We start from the raw sequence: 18,275 nt of genomic DNA, 5'->3' as shown, positions 1-18,275 counted from the left end.
CACTGTTTTTTCAAAAACCCTCCTTAGGTTGTTCGGGCTCGCTCGCTACGCTCGCTCGCTGCGGTGCAGTATGGCAATCATTTTACGCCTCACCACTTTCAAATGTCACCAGCTGCCACTGGGCCCCAGGCACTCAGAGTATGATGGATAGCCCCTACTCTCACACCAAGGAGCGTATCGTACTGGCTATTGCCTAGTGGAGGACAGTGGCTGCTATTCTCATGGCATTCCCTCACACCCCATGAATGCTCAGCCCTGCTCACTCTCCAATCCCTGCTGTAGGCAAGGAATGCTCAGCGGAGCACGTGAGGATATCTCCAACAGTCTAAATTGTGAATTCTTTCTTTTTTTCTGTCATGGGTATTTTTGGTACCTTATGCAAAGTATTGTGCATATATGCCACTGTAGTGGCACTATACATGCTCTGTATCCTTCCTGCAGCCCTCAGTTACTAGGATGCAACCCGCTGAGACTACGTCGGGTTTCTGACCCCTAGCATTCAGCCTGAATTTCCTGTGGACAGATTTGTTGTATCCTGATATGACTGACAGTTTGGGTTTTATTGCCCCTTTTTTGCCACTTGTTCCCTTCTTCTTCAGCCAGCCATCTTCACTCTGTTGTGTGGCCTGGATGTAGACAGCGGGCGCAGCAGTGTGGGCTTCCGGAGAAAGAGCAGCAGGAGGTAAGGAGACACAGACACCGTTACTTGGCTGGGAACTCCGGTCTGAATGCCAGATGTCCGGTCACAACTTCATTTATTTACGAACCCACTTCCGCTGGGGGAAGTACCATCTGGCACAGAACCACAGGACTAGTGTGTCGGACACCCCTTCATAACAGACCAAACATGGGGTGGCCCACACAACATAACATTCCTCCTTTGTAATAAATTTGCAGACAACAAAATGGAACAACAGACTGGCTGTATAGGCAAAGAAGAATGAGAGAGAGAGAGAGAAAGAGAGGGATGAGAGAAAGAGAGATATAGAGATATACTGCCCATTTCAAACATTTAGTCCAATACGAAACCTCTCAATCGAGATGGCAACGCAGGATTGGCCCGGAGATGATACCTCTGTCCTCCTTGACGTTCACTCCCCTCTCTGCGGTCTTCTGCTCCGAGCACCCTTGAGGAGCTGTCACTGGATGCACTGGGCAGAGAAATGTCCTGTCAGTTGGCCAGCCAGATGTCTTCTACACCGAACTCGACAGTAGATTTGCCATCACCCGAAAAGGCGTTCCCACGCTCGGAGATGCAGGATGTTGATACCTCTTAAAATATGAAATGTTTCTCGTGATTGTTTCACCACCTGTCCTGGTGGTAACCATTGTCCCTTTTATTGCCTGGATGACCCAGGGGTCAAGTTCAAATGGGAGTAAGAACTTCCCTTGTGGATGTTGATTTCTCACCAACACTAGGTCACCTGCTGCCAACGATCGACTCTTGGCATGCCATCGCCTGGAGATTTGATCATTCTTGGCCTGTCACTGCTGAAGCCATTTGGCAACTTGATCACGTAGTCTAGAAGACGGAGTCACATGAGGGATGACATTCTCCACCATCCGGTGTATGCAAATAGACCCCGGGCTGACCATGGTCGTGGAATGAGGTGTCAAACAGTATTATTTCAGAAAAGTGTACAGGGCTCATTCCATATTCTGTTCTTGGGCAACAGCTATCCTCAGGACCTTATTCAGGGTGCGCATAAAGCGCTCCGCCTCCCCATTCGCTTGGGGCCAACAGGGTGTGATTTTATGGTGCCGAACACCTCAGGATTGGAGGTAGTCAGTGAACTTGTGACTAGAGAAAGGTGAGCCATTGCCCGTGCCTAGCTCTCGAATAAGTCCATGGGTGGCCATTATCTTCCCGATCCATGGTATCATGTTGCTCGCGGTGATAGATTCCAGAATCTTGACCTCCGGATACTTTGAAAAATCGTCAATGACGACGATCATGTGTCTCCCATCAGGCAGACTCCCGAAGTCGCCACTTGCTCTGTGGCAGGGTTGAGGTGGTATATCTTCCATCACAATTGGTGCAGGTGGTTCAGCTGGGCCAGCAGCTTGACATAGGGAACAAGGCTGGACAGCCTGGTCTACTACAACCCTGTCCAAATCAGGAAACCACACCTTGCTGCACAGTCGTGACTTGGTTTTGACTATTCCTTGGTGAGCAATGTAAGCCAAATCCACCACCTGTTGCCGCAGTGTTCTGGAAATGACCAGACGGGTACTTCTCATTAAGCATCCTTCCGGGGGAATGGCCTACTCTGTGCAGACATTATGCAGGACCTTGAGTGCCGTTTGTTCTGCATGTCAGATTTTAAAGTAGGAGGTGCCATTTTCCTGACACTGCCACCGAGGTCGCCATCTCCCAGCACTCATCTGCTTTGGTTGCTTCCACGATATCTTTCAGCGAGATGGGAAGGGGGCGAGAACGTTCAAACACCAGCTTGATGTATTCTTCAATCTCGTCCGCTTCACTTTCCTCCTCCTTGGTCACCGGCCTAGCATGCCTGGACAGGAAATCGGCTGGATTGTGTGTTCTCGGGCGATAAACCACTTTGAACTGGTATTCCTGTAGCTGCAGGATCAACTTTTAATCCTCGGTGGAGGTTTTGAAGAGACTCTCCTGAAGAGTGGGATCAGCGGTTTGTGGTCTGTGTGGACGGTAAATGGTTGACTATACAGGTACAGAGGAAAGTGGTGGCACCCCCAGTGGATCACTATTGGCTCTTTTTCGATGTGTGAATACCTCTGTTTAGTGTCGGTTGGTGCACGGCTTGCATAGGCTACCGGGGCCCACTCCCTGTCCGGTTGCTTTTGTGATAGTCCAATGGGCTCGCATCAACTGACAGCTCCGACTCGCGTGCTGGGTCGAAGTAGACTAATATGGTCTCTGCCGAGAGGGCACGTTTGGTGTCCAGAAAAGCTTTTTCCTGCACAGGACCCTATTCTCAAGTGGTGGTGTTCTTCGTGAGTTCTCGCAATGGCGCAGTTAGGTCTGTCAGGTAACTGATGAAATGGCCACAGTAGGTGACCATACCCTGGAAACTCCTCACACCAGTCACAGTGGTAGGGGCCAGTGCGGTCCGGATGTCACAGACTTTTGCTGGAACGGGCGACACTCCCTGCTGGGAGAAGTGGTATCCGAAGAAGGCTACTTCCTTTTGGAGGAACACACATATTTCATGATGTAGGGTGAGGCCACTATCTTGTAATCTCTGGAAGACGTCGCGGTGGTGGTCCATGTGTTCCTCTAAGGTGGGTGCATGTACCAAAATGTCGTCACTGACATTTATGACCCCTCTGAGGCCGGAGAGCACTCCTCTAATGGTGTCTTTAAAGACCTCCGCTGCACTGGAAACTCTAAAACTGAGACACTTCTATCTGTGTAGTCCCACAAGTGAGGAGAATGTTGTTATGGCTCTCAACTCGGGGTCTGGCAGTAGCTGGTGATAGCCCGCCCATAGGTCCATCTTTGAAAACCACTGCGAACCACTGACTTCCGCAACTATGTCATTCACCGTAGGGGTTAGATGAAGTTCCCTCTTCATCACGTGATTTGGCAGGCACATATTGACGCAGATTTTGACTTTGCCTGGTTGCTTAGGCTTTCGGGCTATCATGATGGGAGACACCCAGGGAGTCGTACCTCTCCACACGCTCGATGATGTCAGCTGCCGCTAGCTTCCTCAGCTCCTCCTCAACTTTTGGCAGTAGATGAAAAGCCACTCGTCGGTGTTTGACAGCGACCTGCTGGATCAACTGATCCACGTGGAGCCGCACCATGTCATCCTTGAGGCTTCCTATGCCTTTGAACAGGGAATTGAACTCTTCCACCAGGGATTCCACATCTTCCTGGTGCACAGCTAATTTGAAAGTTACCAGCTATAGATGCTCCGCCGTGCAGCAGCTCAGCAACATCTCCAACCCTTCCTGGGTGGCATATACCTTGCCTCGGGTGGCTCAAGACTCATTGGCGATGTTGGTGGTGAATACGCCGGCCAAAGAAAGAGGCGTCGTGGAACCATAAGCAAATACTTGTGTGGAAGTTGGCCGCAGAGTCGGCTGTATTCGGAGCACCTTTGGCAGGCACATATTGACGCAGATTTTGACTTTGCCTGGTTGCTTAGGCTTTCGGGCTATCATGATGGGAGACACCCAGGGAGTCGTACCTCTCCACACGCTCGATGATGTCAGCTGCCGCTAGCTTCCTCAGCTCCTCCTCTACTTTTGGCAGTAGATGAAAAGCCACTCGTCTGTGTTTGACAGTGACCTGCTGGATCAACTGATCCACGTGGAGCCGCACCATGTCATCCTTGAGGCTTCCTATGCCTTTGAACAGGGAATTGAACTCTTCCACCAGGGATTCCACATCTTCCTGGTGCACAGCTAATTTGAAAGTTACCAGCTATAGATGCTCCGCCGTGCGGCAGCTCAGCAACATCTCCAACCCTTCCTGGGTGGCATATACCTTGGCTCGGGTGGCTCAAGACTCATTGGCGATGTTGGTGGTGAATACGCCGGCCAAAGAAAGAGGCGTCGTGGAACCATAAGCAAATACTTGTGTGGAAGTTGGCCGCAGAGTCGGCTGTATTCGGAGCACCTTTAGCATGGACTGCGTCATGATTTGCCAACCCCGCTGTCGTCTTCGTCGAGCCGCATGCTTTTGCCAGGTGACTTAGCCTGCGGCACACCGAGCATCTCTTCCCCTGAGCAGAGCAGGGGCCCTGATGAGGGTAAATTCCCCCACACATATAGCAAATCCTGGTTGTTGGTGGTGGCTTGCTGCGTTCTGGCTTCCTCGTGGAGGGCTTCGTAGGAGACTCGGCTGTCACTGCATTCACAGGTTCAGTCTTCACCCGTCGTTGAAGTGCTGCTTCCATGTGCGCAGCACGCACCTTTGACAGTTCTTTGGACTGGCCCATCATCAAAATGTCGGTCATGGAGATTCCTGGGGTTGGAGTGTGTTCTCTCGCAGCTTGGTGGATGAGCACCACTGATTGAATTGAGCCTTTATTTAGTCGTTTACACTCAGCAACGTGCACATGCTTGCCAGAATGTTTCCACCGACTCCCCAGGGAGCTGCCGTGCTTGGCGTAAAAGAAAGCGTTTGTAATCTGGGTTGGCCAGAGGTTCGAAGTACGCAGTCAGTGCAGCGTTGAGTGTAGCGTACGTGTGGGGTGGACCAGCCTCCACTACTTATTTACCCAACTTGTGAATCACGGGACTGCCCAGGTGCAGCAACATGGGTCGTTGGCACTCCAGCTTTAGGCCCACCAAAGCGAAGTAGGCCTCAAGACACTCCAACCACTCCTTTCACTTGGCTACCTGCGCAGACTGCGGACTGTCAACTACAAAAAGCTTGACTGGGGGCACAGTCGCCATGCTGTGCACCAAGGTCCCGAAACTGCATGGAGGAAAAAAAGGAATGGCCACACGTGCTGCTGACTTGGAGTTGGTGTATGGTCTGGGGTACTTCTCTTGGGAAACAACCTTTACAACGCAACTTTTACAATGCACTACCATTACAATGAAACTTTTACAACACAACATCCATCACATCGCATGCCATTACAACGCAACCATTACAACGCATGACACTACAACGCATACCACTACAACGCATGTCATTACAGCGCATACCATTACAACGCATAACATTACATCGCATAGTATCCTTACACCATCTAACACTTACCCTACTGTTGCACCCCCTGGAGTTAGAATAGTAATTTTTACTCCTACACTATCCAACACTTACCCTACTGTTGCACCCCCCTGGAGTTAGAATAGTAGTTTTTACCCCTACACTATCCAACACTGACCCTACTGTTGCAACCCCCTGGAGTTAGAATAGTAATTTTTACCCCTACACTATCCAATACTTACCATACATGCAATGTAATGTTATGCGTTGTAATGGTATGCGTTGTAAAGGTAGTATGCGTTGTAATGGAATGCGGTGTAAAGGTAGTTTTTAAAGATTCGTTGTAATGGCATGCGTTGTAATGGAATGCGTTGTAATGGATGTTGTGTTGTAAGAAATGCGTTGTAAAGGTATGTGCTGTAAAAGTATGAGTTGTACCGTCATACATCCCTTCTCCTAGAGGCAATGGACGTCTATGAGCTGATGACCGACCTTCAGCGGGAGAACGTCACTTGTGGCTGGCTCATTGCAGCCCTTGACTGTACTGAGGCTCCTTGTAGCTCTGTGTCCTTTGTATTATTATTATTTTTTTAGCCCGCTGGAATGCCCAGAAGTTCATGCAGCCCTCTTGTTGCCTCCCTGTGATGCTAGCAGCGTGTGTGGGCTGTCATATGAGGGCCTATGCCCACGGTCGACACAGCCTCCTAGTCCTGGAGGCTGCAGGCATCGAGGTCCCGGCCCCACGCTGGGCCTCCATGAAGCACCAGGGGGGCATGCTCACAGAGCACATGCTTGGGTACTTTACAGCGGAACAGCGCTCTGAGGTGCGGAAGAAGCAGTGTGACCCTGGCCCTGCAATCGCACAAAGGCAAACATGTTGGGAGAGGTGCTCACTGCGAACCTGGCGGGACCCGGCACTCGTCGAATCTGCGCCGCACTGTGGCCACTGGAGGCAAGGCAGGGATGCTCACACACAGAGCAAACAGACAGCAGACGCACGCAGTAGCTGCCGTTGCGGATTCCTGGAGAGAGGACCACCACTCATCGCCAATTGTTGTGTGCCCTGGATGTAGACAGCGGGCACAGCAGTGTGGGCTTACGGAGAAAGAGCAGCAGGAGGTAAGGAGACACAGACACCGTTACTTGGCTGGGAACTCCAGTCTGAATACCGGATGTCGGGACACAACCTTATTTATTTACTAACCCACTTCCGCTGGGGGAAGTACCATCTGGCACAGAACCACAGGACTAGTGTGTCGGACACCCCTTCTTAACTGAACCAAACATGGGGTGGTCTACACAACATAACACCCTCTAACCCTCGATTAACTTTCACAAAAATAAACAGAGGACTTCAATCCGAGTCTAAATCACTTCCTGCAGGGCTACAAAAAGACGATTTTGCCATATCCACAGGCCTGGAGCTCTACATAGTTGCCAAATGCTTAATGGTAACCTCCTTCATGAGCCACAAATCTCTGACTTCTGAAATGTCATCCTCAGTTACTTTGAGGCATATTATCAAGGGCCGGTGATAAATATCGCAAAGCGCGCTTTGCGCTTGCATATTTATTGACGGCCATCTCTGAAATGTATCGCCCGGTTAGCACGTTATCAACAACGTGCATCGCCGAGGTGATAAAAATTCCAGAGACAGTGGGGATATTGCCGTTTTCCATGGTGGAAAACGGCAATATCCTAGATGACGGGACCTGTGGTCTGAGCCACACAATCCACCCCCTATGTTAGGTATGCCTTAGTCAGGAATTTAACAGACGTTAAATTCCTGCGTTAAGGCATACTTAACGTGATTTTAATTATTGCTAACCCTCGTTGTTGATATGACGAAGCTGGGTTAGCGATATTTTCCCAAGGGAGTCTTGTCAGGCACGCCTCCTTTGCATCTCATTAGCGATGCGAGGCGTGCTGACAAGGGGCACTAATGCAAGGAAACACGCGCTAGCGTGTCCTTGTTGATAATGCGATAATATTATCGCCGCTTTTCGTCTGAAAATGGGCTCTAAAGCGCCGATAATATTATCGCCACCCCTTGTTGATATGCCCCTCAATCCCTTTCTCTTCCACTTTCGATACCTGGACACTCCTCTGTCCTGAATTCGAGCATATCTACACTCCACCAGACCAACGCTGATACTCCAATTTTAAAATACATCTAAAGTAAATGATGAATATTCATATATACAAACTGGAACATCTTAATCCAAGCCTCAGAACAAAACCTCTAAATCTTTGACCGCCACTTCCCTGCTCACTGTACCTCCATGTCAAGTACCCTCAACCACACTATACCTCCTCCCCCACAGAGCATATCACTGCACTCCATTCTCTCTCAGTAGAACCTACCACTCCTCAATCCCATCACACCATCCCTACCTACACACCCCATACACCCACCCACATCCCTAAAGCCCATAAAGCTCTGGCCACACTTCAGGAATTCTTTCCTCCTCCCTCAATAACCACTTCCCCCTACACTCTCAGACCACACCGTCTCACAGGAATCCCTACCATCCTCGATCCACTTTAGAACAGATCCAACCATAAACTCCACCCCAGCATACAATGACCACCAGCTAATACCTTCCACTGCTGCAGAACCAACCACCTTTTAAATGATCCCTATAATTATTCGTTATGAATGCAAAATCAACACCATACTGGATGAAATATCCTCAATACATAAAAACAAAAAGATTTGTTTCAACTCAGCTCCCACCCACACAACTATGGCACACACTGATCCGATCACAAATATGCTCTGCGACGTCCCATGTCCTACCCCCATGGCCTACTGCCCCCTTCATTCATTAGCACCACAAACCAAGATGCACCAGTATGGGAATGTCGCAGCATGAAGCTAGGATTCTGATCAATACATTCAACAACACTCCCAGTCAGCCCAATTACAATAAGATTTTGGTCATCCTTAGCAATAGTAGGATGCCCCCACCAATGACCCCCTAGATCACCAGCCCAACTTATAACTATCCAACACAATCAATCTTAACCAATAATACTGCTTTCTAATAAACTGTTGATCATCAGTCAAGCATGCCTCAAGGACAAGGATATCCTGACAGTGAAAAAAACACAAATTGACACCACATCAGTTTAGAACAAATAAATACTTTTTATTTAGACCAAGCTCAAAACAATATAAATCCAACATACCGAACTCAGGATATCACTTTTTAAAGGTTTAAGCAATTTTATTCATTGAACTCTAGAGAAGAAGTGATTTTAGCACAAAGTACCTTTGATGTATCAAAATCCAAGACGAAAAACAGCCCCAAAAGAAATATGTATCGGAAAGCACAGCGATGCCTCTGTTCTTGAGTCTCAGGGGAATGGAGGAGTCAGTTCTGCTGCATGCAGGAGAAGTGATGGATAATTTCCTTACTGCGAGGAGAAGCGATACCTCGACTTCCAAAAGCGGGCCTTTTCTGCAGGGCGATGCGCTGGAAACTTGCTGCACAGGTGCAATGTGTGGAAAATTGGGACACGCTGGGGTCGATGCTCCCACTTGTGAACAGGCGCTACATTGAACCTTCGGCTGCAGCGCAGCAGTATGATGGCTTTTCAGTCACACAGCAGGACCTGGGTTAGAGTCGGAGCAGGTGTCTCGGACGTCAGAGACATGGTGCTCTTGACCTGTGCTGCAGTGTACTTGGAAATGCAAAAAGAACAATTGATGGACAAAATGCAGAACAATGTCATACATTCACCTCAGTACAGATACCTGGGCTTAAATCCATCGATTTTTTGCTCCCCAGCCATATGCAGATCAATTCAATTTCAAAGCTTTATTCGACATCAGTCATAAAAGCATTTCCACCCTAACACTGTACAATAAATACTAAGTCTAAAATACACAGAATTTAGGATAAGTATTAAACAAAAATCCGTCGAATGCAATAAGCTATTATAACATTATTAAGAACAACCTTGACACTTACTCACAAGTCAAAGCATTAAAATCATGGTAACCAAGATACCTCACGGCCTTTTTCCTAATAGAGTGCGTGTTCGAATCACCCAGGCCCAGGCCAAAAACTTTGCAACAGCAATTACGAACAGTGGAGAACAATCAGTTTCCAGAATTCTGAGTGCTGTAGCTTGACTACGCGTCCCCAAGCTTAGGCAAACGGGTCTTATCCATTTGTGCCGTGGGTTGGCATATAAAGGGCAACAAAACAGTACATGGGAGACATGCTCAACTTGATCTTTACAATGGTAACAATGCTCGTCCCAGGATGTAGACCATTTCTTTTTAAACACATTTACTGGGAGTGATCCAACTCTAAATTGAAAGTACAGCTTCCTGTCGTGCGGCTTCTCAATCAAGTCCCAGTACGCTTCACACAAGGGAGACATTTTTAGGTCCAGGAAGCGTCTCGTCAGCGAAGAGTTAGTCCCATTGGCAAAAGTTCTAAAGTTCACCATCTCCCAGTACATTTGTTTCAGCCTGATCTTTGAGGGGAAACAGGACACATCAGTATTACCCCATAGGTGGTCTAGTTTTAACTGTGTCAGTACCCCCCGTAATTCTTTCAACCAGACAATTTTATGAAAGCGGTCAAGTAAAACAATGTCTGTCAATGCTGAAGCATAGTGGGCTAACTCTGGGGTCACCATTAGATGTCTCCAATACAGCAGTGGACGCAACCTCGCTAAGTCCGCAATGTTTTTCCTACTAAGGTCTAATTTCAAAGGTATAGTAGGCGTACTTTGCGGCACCCCTACCAGCCCCCGAAGAAACTTGTTTTCTGCTGTAGTCAGGTTTGCTAGGTTACAGAAACCCCATAGCTCTGAACCGTATAAACTAGCACTAATAACTTTCATGTGATAGATCTCAAGAACACAATTTACTGGTTTAGTAAGAGAAGCTCTATGTTTTAATGATAATGCTCCTGCTAGTTGGCTAAACTTTAATACAGCAGTATCTATATGCGTGTTCCATTTCAAGTTCCCCTGTAGTGTTATTCCAAGGTAGGTGAAAGCATCTACCTGCTCGAGGGGGGTACCTTTAAAAGTGATAACGCCTTTAAACAACGAGCGGCGGTTCATACACATAAACTTTGTCTTACTGGTGTTCAGTTCTAAACCTCGAGAATCACAGAACTCACCAAATGCGTTGACCGTCTTTTGGAGACCGCTTGGTGTACGCGATAATATAAGCGTGTTGTCCGCAAACATTAGGACGGGAACATGCAAACCAGCTATTATGGGGGCATCAGCAGGGGACCTCTTCAGGAATTCTACTATACCATTTATATATATCGAGAACAGTGTTGGCGCTAGAACGCAACCTTGCCTCACCCCACGTTCTACGGGGAAGGGATCGGTTACTTCTCCCTGTGAGCCCCATCTAATTTTGGCGTAATTATTTTCATGCAGTCGTACAAGGAGAGTGAGAAGTTCTTGGCTTATCCCTGCATCAGCTAGGACCCTCCAAAGCTTGTCCCTGGGGACCAAGTCAAAAGCTGACTTTAGGTCCTCAAAGACAGCATATAGAGGGCCGTTATTTAAGGTGACGTTCCTCCAGTACAGGGCAATGAAGTAAAAGACCTGGTCGAGGGAACTTGTCAGGGGACGGAACCCCGCTTGGTATGGTGACAAGATGTTATTTTCCTCTATCCATACTTGGAGCTTATTCTGCACCATTCGACCCATCAGTTTCTGGGCTGAATCTATGAGACTGATGGGTCTATAGTTGCTGGGGAGGGATTTGCCACCTTTTTTGTACACTGGGATGATTTCCGCACCTTTCCAGGACAAAGGTACTTCACCACCCATCGCCACTGCGTTGGCAAGCCAAGCAAAATATGTACACCATGTATTCCGATCACTTAGGTAGACATCTGCTGGTATACCATCCATGCCTGGCGCTCTTCACCTCATTACACAGTCAAGGGCAACACTTACATCTTTTTCATTAAACACATTATACTTGTAAAAAACAGTTGGTGGCAGAGTAATACAGGCTTGCGACTGATTGCGAGCATATTGAGGTTCGAAGAATTCTATCCAGTTATTAATGGCAACATGGTTTTGAGGGGGGGCAGCCAACCCTCCCCTATCCCACTTTACCGTGGACCAGAATAACTTCGAATCTTTGGCCGCGCATGCAGTTTTAAGCTCACCCCATAGTTCCTCGTCCCATAGCCTCTTCGCCTGCTTTTGTGTGCGTCTATAAGTGTCCCTGGCTTTCCTGACTGTATCGGCGTTCCCCGATTGAAGCTCTCTACTAAGGTTCTGGCGTGCCAGTCTACAGCTTTTACCGTACCATCCCTGCCTGCTTTGGTGTTTTTTGCCCTTATTGTGGCCTACTGGTTTTAGGAAGAATATTTGCAGTCTGCAAAAGAGTTTTTTGTGAGCCTCCATCAAAATGTCTCGGAAGTTAGAGTTACTTGTGAGTAGTTTTATGTTATTTACTTCCTCTCCTACTACTCTCTTGAGTTCATCTAACTTCCCCTCATCCTCTACTAGCTTCCCCCATTTTAGTTGCCGCTGATTGTTTGTACATACTAAGTCCAAGGTCTCCCTCTCTTCCTCTGAGCTTACCCCCCTTTCCTCTAAATAGGACTTGAAGGCCATACACAGCGGGTTATGATCGCTTTCCATTCTTTTTACTACGGTCATATCAATCAATTTGCTCCAGACCCTGGTATCTACGAGAAAATAATCTATTCTACCTGATGCCCGACCGTTGTCAAATGTGCAGTTCCCTACACGGTCTGAGGGTGTGCGACCATTTGTGGCTCTAAGGCCTCTAGCTAGACAGAGGCTCTTCACTTGAATGGCCACCGTACTCCATCTTTTAACTGCAGCTATCTCAAGCTGGGGGATTCCCCATTTGCCATCCTCTTCCTCAGCTAAGAATTTATCCTCTTGACCCAGGGGTTCAAAAGTAGTATTTAAGTCCCCCCCAACAATAATAGATTGTTCTAGGGGCAATGATTCTAGCTCCTGTTCGAGGACCGTTATTACGTCTGAGGTCTTTCCCCCTCTGACATATGCAGATCAGTCTTGACCCTGCACCCACACAAACCAGTGCAGCGTTGATTCTTCCAGCCTTGAACAGGCGCTGTTTCGATCCTTTGGCTGCAATGTGGCAATGCATTGGTTTTTCAACAGCACAGCTAGCCTGCAGCAAGAAAAACAAGTGCAGAGGGTTGCTGTGTGGATTTTCTTCTTTCCACAGCAAAGCCACCTTCAAGGATCCAGAACTGGAATGGGCACAACTTGGCAGGTCCGGAATCCCAGCAGAGGAGTCCAGGGGCTGCAGGTGAAGTATTTGATGACCCTGAGACTTCTTAACAGGAGGCAAGCACATACAACCCCTTGGAGAATGATTTCAAGCAGAATACAAAGCAAAGTCCAGTCCTTTTCCTCTAAAAGACAGAAGCAGCAACTGGAGGCCAACCCAGCAAAGCAACACAGCAAAGGGGCAGTACACCTCCTGATAACTCTCCAGCTCTTCCTCATGGCAGAGTCTCCTCTTGATCTAGAAGTGTTCGAAAAATGTGGGGTTACAGGTCAAATGATTACAACCCATTTCGCCTTTGAAGCTGGCATACCTTAGGGGTGCCTTACATGTAGTAAAAAAAGAAGGTTTGGGCCTGGCAAGTGGCAGTTTAAGACTGCACTCCCAAACACTGCAGAGGCAGGCCTGAGACGTGTTTGCAGGGCTGCTCGTGTGGGTGGCACAATCAGTGCTGCAGACTCACTAGTAGCATGTGACTTTTAGGCCCTGGGCACACACAGTACTCTTTACTAGGGACTTGCCAGTAAATCAAATGTACCAATCATGGATAACCAATTACCAATACAATTTAGAGAGAGGGCATGTGCACTATAGCCCAGATCAGTAGTGGTTAAGTGCCAAGGGTCTGAGAGCCAACAAAAACAAATCAGAACAAATAGGAGAATTGGCAAAACGTTCGGCTCTACCTTACTTTGTCCATTTATAGTAGGTGCACTCTCAATATCGATTATCTCTGGGATAAAAGTCAGTTTAAGGTCATGATTAAGGATTCCTGTTTCCGATATTTGCCTGAATGGATCTATTTTGGTTTTGCTCTTCTGATCTTTAGGGCTTGAAAAAGCTTCAGGTATCATATTTTAGCATCCTTCAGCTTTTTTGAAGTTTGACAAGGCAAATTTGGGTGGTCATATAGGAGATCACAAAAAAGCCTCATCGCTTATATTTGGATCAATGCCGGATGATAAATTAATCACCATATTATTCTTATTTGAGTTGGGATCCTGTTCCATTCTGTAAAATATATCTACATTGTGATTTGTCAGACTGTCACTAACTATTTTGCCGGCCCGATAGATGTATTGAAGGCAATTTTTGTTCCATTCACAGGCCCACTGGTTGCACTTCTTGGCTGAATCACTTCTATTGGAGTACTGGGGCATGTACCTGTGCTTTTACCACCAGTGAGCAAGGGCCCATCTCCAAAGTAGAGGCCACATTGCAGACATAGGATAATTTGCAGGATCTCTTCCCAGCTATTTTAGGTTTATTTCCCACTTCTTCTTTTCCTTGGAAAGATGCGTCATTTATTTTTGTTGCGTCCAATTTCATATGATTTAACTCGTGCATTGTTTCAACTTTGACCATTCTTAATTGCTCTTCAGGATCTGTATTACTTTCCCTGGTACCTTTCCTGGTACTTTCAAGATTTTTAAAGTATCCTGCGATGGTTGGCTGGCAATCCACATTGTGAATTTTTGACAATTGACCGACAGAGAGATTTACAGAGGAGGTTTACTTGTAATTGATGCATTGTGTCAAGCAGATGGCCTGACCTCGTAGCTATATTTGCAGTGTGTTCACAGTGTTTGAAGCAACTCTGAACTGCTGGACTGCTAGGCCACTGAGTTCGACTTGCAACCAATTATCTTATGGCTTGTGATCCCCAACAGCACCACTGAAGCTGCTTGAACGATGTTTAGAACCCTCCCATAGGACCCCCGATACTAATAAAGCCGAGAGAGGGGTCAAGGGGATCAAGGATATATAAGCCTATCTGGCCAGGCTAGGAGAGTGGATGATCTCACTGAGGGCAGAGGGTGTAAAGGATACCCTTTTACTTTTGAACCCCCTCTCCCCTCCTCCTCATCTCCTCCTTACCATCAATACGTAGCTGTCAAACCACTGCCAGGCTGCTTTATCTGACCACAGTCAGGCCAGCATCTTCTCTCTTCCGGGGGCACTGAGGGTGCAGATTACAGCCTTCAGAATGCCAAACGGAGGGCAGGCAGGCTCCTCACCACACCGCCTTTCCTCTGCCACTGGTGCTAACCTCCAAACCGCATGCTGCACCCGGTCACCGCCACCCGGGCCGCCTCTGCTGATGGGGGACTCCAGATGATTAATTAATTAAACGACAACAGCAAATGGTCTCATCCTTGGCTTCGGCCACACCTTCTAGGGCCTCACGGGCATCCTCATGGGGGCTGCAAATGACGCCAAAGATGCTGAGATGAAGGAGAATTGATGGTTGATGGTTGGGGCTTTCCTGCTCCTCCTCCAACCCTATGGGGCCACTCCATGGTATAATACAATTACCATCTTTTCACCCGGATGATCATACTGAGTGGTCCATTAAGGATACCATGTTAGCTTGCAGACCTGACATTAACCTCACATTAACATTGGTGGTAGAAATTGCGATTATGGTATCCTGTTTATGCATTGCCAGAACTTGTTACAACCTATTACTCCTACAGCTTTTGAATGGTGGTCATTGCTTTAACAGATTAACAAACTTTAGTCTGCTGTTCTCAAGGCCAGAGGCCCCAAGGCCTGAACACATTTAAATATTGTTTGAGTCAATCTATTCTTGTGAGGCCTAGAATCATGTATCAGGTATCTTTCATATTCTTGTTTGTTTTTCTCTTCTTATGTCTATTTGTTTTTGTGTTGTGCTGGTTTATGATGTTTCTCCTTTTTGGAATATTGGCCCATATTCTGACAAAGATTTATGTTCAATGATGTGTGTCTATATTGGTCATATTATTAAGCATATCCTTGTTTGATTGCAACAACTTTAATAAAAAACTAACTTAAAAAAACACTCAAAAGGTCACTGAAATAGCAGAAACCATCATTCCACATAAATCTGACATTATCTTCCTGACCGAAACCTGGCTAAACGCCCACTCATCCCACATAATCAACCTCCTCACCCCTCCAGGTTTCTTTGATTTGATATTTGTTATTTTGATTTGTTATTTATCAAGCGCTCGAATGCCGTGGCGTCTTTGGGGCTGATTGTGGTACAAGGAACGGAAACCGTAATAAAATATGACATATCGTGACCTCAAAGACTGTATCAGTGGGGGATTACCTATCATTCACAAAAATTGTCTCTGCCTCAGACCCTCCACATTGCCAAAATTCAATTCCCAGAAATTTGACAGTTGTTTGGAGCAGTATTCAGTAGACTGTAGCCAGTCCTCTACCTTTGTTGCCAGGTATCTTCCCCAGTTCACCCCCACCCTACGTTTGGCCAAAGGAAGCATCATAGCCATGAGCTGTGGTGGCCAGCGAGAACATCCCTGACATAGCCCAGTAATCCCATCAGTGAGGTGTAATCAAGTTGCAAATCCATTATCGATTGTGTGGGAAAAGTACACTCCCTTCCAAAAATTGGCAAACTGTGGGCCCTCCTACACAAAGGGGCCGATTAGGAAGGCGGACGGATGCATGACCGCTGGGGTGGAGGCGGCGGAAAATGCACCTCATCGTCCGCCAGCAGCGGGCCTTCCGTCCGCCATATTAGGAAGGGGAACTGGGCAGATTTACCGTGCGCCGCATAAAAACGTGAACCGCCGCGGGAAGACACCAGACACCACGACGGACGAAGCCAATCCAGGCTCACCGCCGTGCAGAATGACGTCCCCACCGTCCGCAATACTATGATGTCGCAAACAAACCAGAACACCGCAGCGGAAACACCTCCATCTCATTATTATTATTATTATTATTATTAATCGGGTTTTGTAAAGCGCAAACAACCCGGAGGCCTCGTAGCGCTGAGTACCGTCATACTGAAAAGGAAAAAGATTAAATAAACAGATGCGTTTTCAGAGCCTTCCGGAATTTTAGAAGGCTAGGTTCACTGCGAAGGGAGGTGGGCAGGGAGTTCCATTCCTTCGCGGCATTCCAGGAGAAGGAGCGTCCGCCCCATCTTGTCCGTCTGACTTTACTAACCGTAGCCAGAAAAGCAGTGCTGGATCTTAGGGATCTGTGAGGAAGATAGGGTTTTGCCAAGGAGCAGATCATAGTAGGGGCATTCTTCCACATAGCTTTGTGCATAAAGCAAAGAGATTTAAATAGCACTCTAGCCTTGACAGGGAGCCAGTGCAGTTTCCTCAGGGCGGTGGTGGCTGACTCTCGTTTGTTGAGGCCCAGCAGGAGGCGAGCTGCAGCATTCTGGATCACCTGTAATTTTTTGGTTGTGAATGCGGGAGCACCCAGATATAGCGAGTTCCCGTAATCCAGACGGGACAGGATAATGGCTTGGACCATTATTCTGCGGGCTTCAAAAGGAAGAAGAGGCAACACTTTTCTCAACATGCGCATTAGCCCAAAGCATGTGGCAGAAAGAATGGTAGCCTGCTGCATAAAGCTAAGGTTGGAGTCCAGCCAAATGCCTAAGCTCTTTATGTGGCATTTCGGTTGGGGTATGGGCCCCATGCAAGGTGGCCAATCTGACAGAGGGCTGGGAATGGTTGGGTTACCCAGCACCATGAGCTCAGTTTTCTCACCATTTAATTTCAAATGTGAGGTGGCCATCCATTGAGCTACCGCTACCAAACAGTTACTTAGGTTGGACGGGGAAGGGTCTGCTTGATTCATGGATACAACTAACTGTGTATCATCGGCGTAGGTTATTATATCTATGCCGAAAGAGAGCACTATATCGGCTAGTGGCTGCATGTAAATATTGAAAAGGGTAGGGCTCAATGAAGAGCCCTGAGGTACGCCTTGGTCCAGGGGCCAAACTTTGGAATGAGTAGTACCCTCAACTACCCTGAAAGATCGATTCTCCAGGAATGACTGGAGCCACTGCATGGCCTTCCCAGAAATTCCGATCTGATTGAGGCGGTGAAGAAGAATATTGGTGTTAACAGTATCGAAGGCGGCACTGAGGTCAAGCAACATAATTGCTGCAGTGCCGCCTTGATCCATTTGCTTCCTGGCCAGCTCAGTTACCGCCAGGAGGGCCGCCTCAGTTCCCAATTTTGGGCGAAAGCCCGCTTGGGAGTCGTGGAGGAGATGATGGTTCTCTAGAAATTGAGTAATGGATGAATTGACATGTTTTTCTAGGAGTTTGCTGATCCACGGAAGGAGGGAAATAGGCCGATAGTTGGCCATATTCCCTGGATCTAGCGTGGGTTTTTTCAGCAAAGCCCTAACCTGAGCACATTTCCATGCAGTAGGTACTGAACCTGTGGAAATAGATGAGTTTAATATATTGAGAATGACAGGTTTGATAATGTTCTCGATTTTTACTAACTGATAGGGAGGGGCAGGGTCTGTAGGAGATCCGGATTTTATTTTCATCATAATGGTTGCAAG

The sequence above is a fragment of the Lissotriton helveticus genome, chromosome 5_1 (genome assembly GCF_964261635.1).
Source record: "Lissotriton helveticus chromosome 5_1, aLisHel1.1, whole genome shotgun sequence".
In the NCBI taxonomy this organism is placed as follows: Eukaryota; Metazoa; Chordata; class Amphibia; order Caudata; family Salamandridae; genus Lissotriton; species Lissotriton helveticus.
This window is presented reverse-complemented; position numbering follows the sequence as displayed.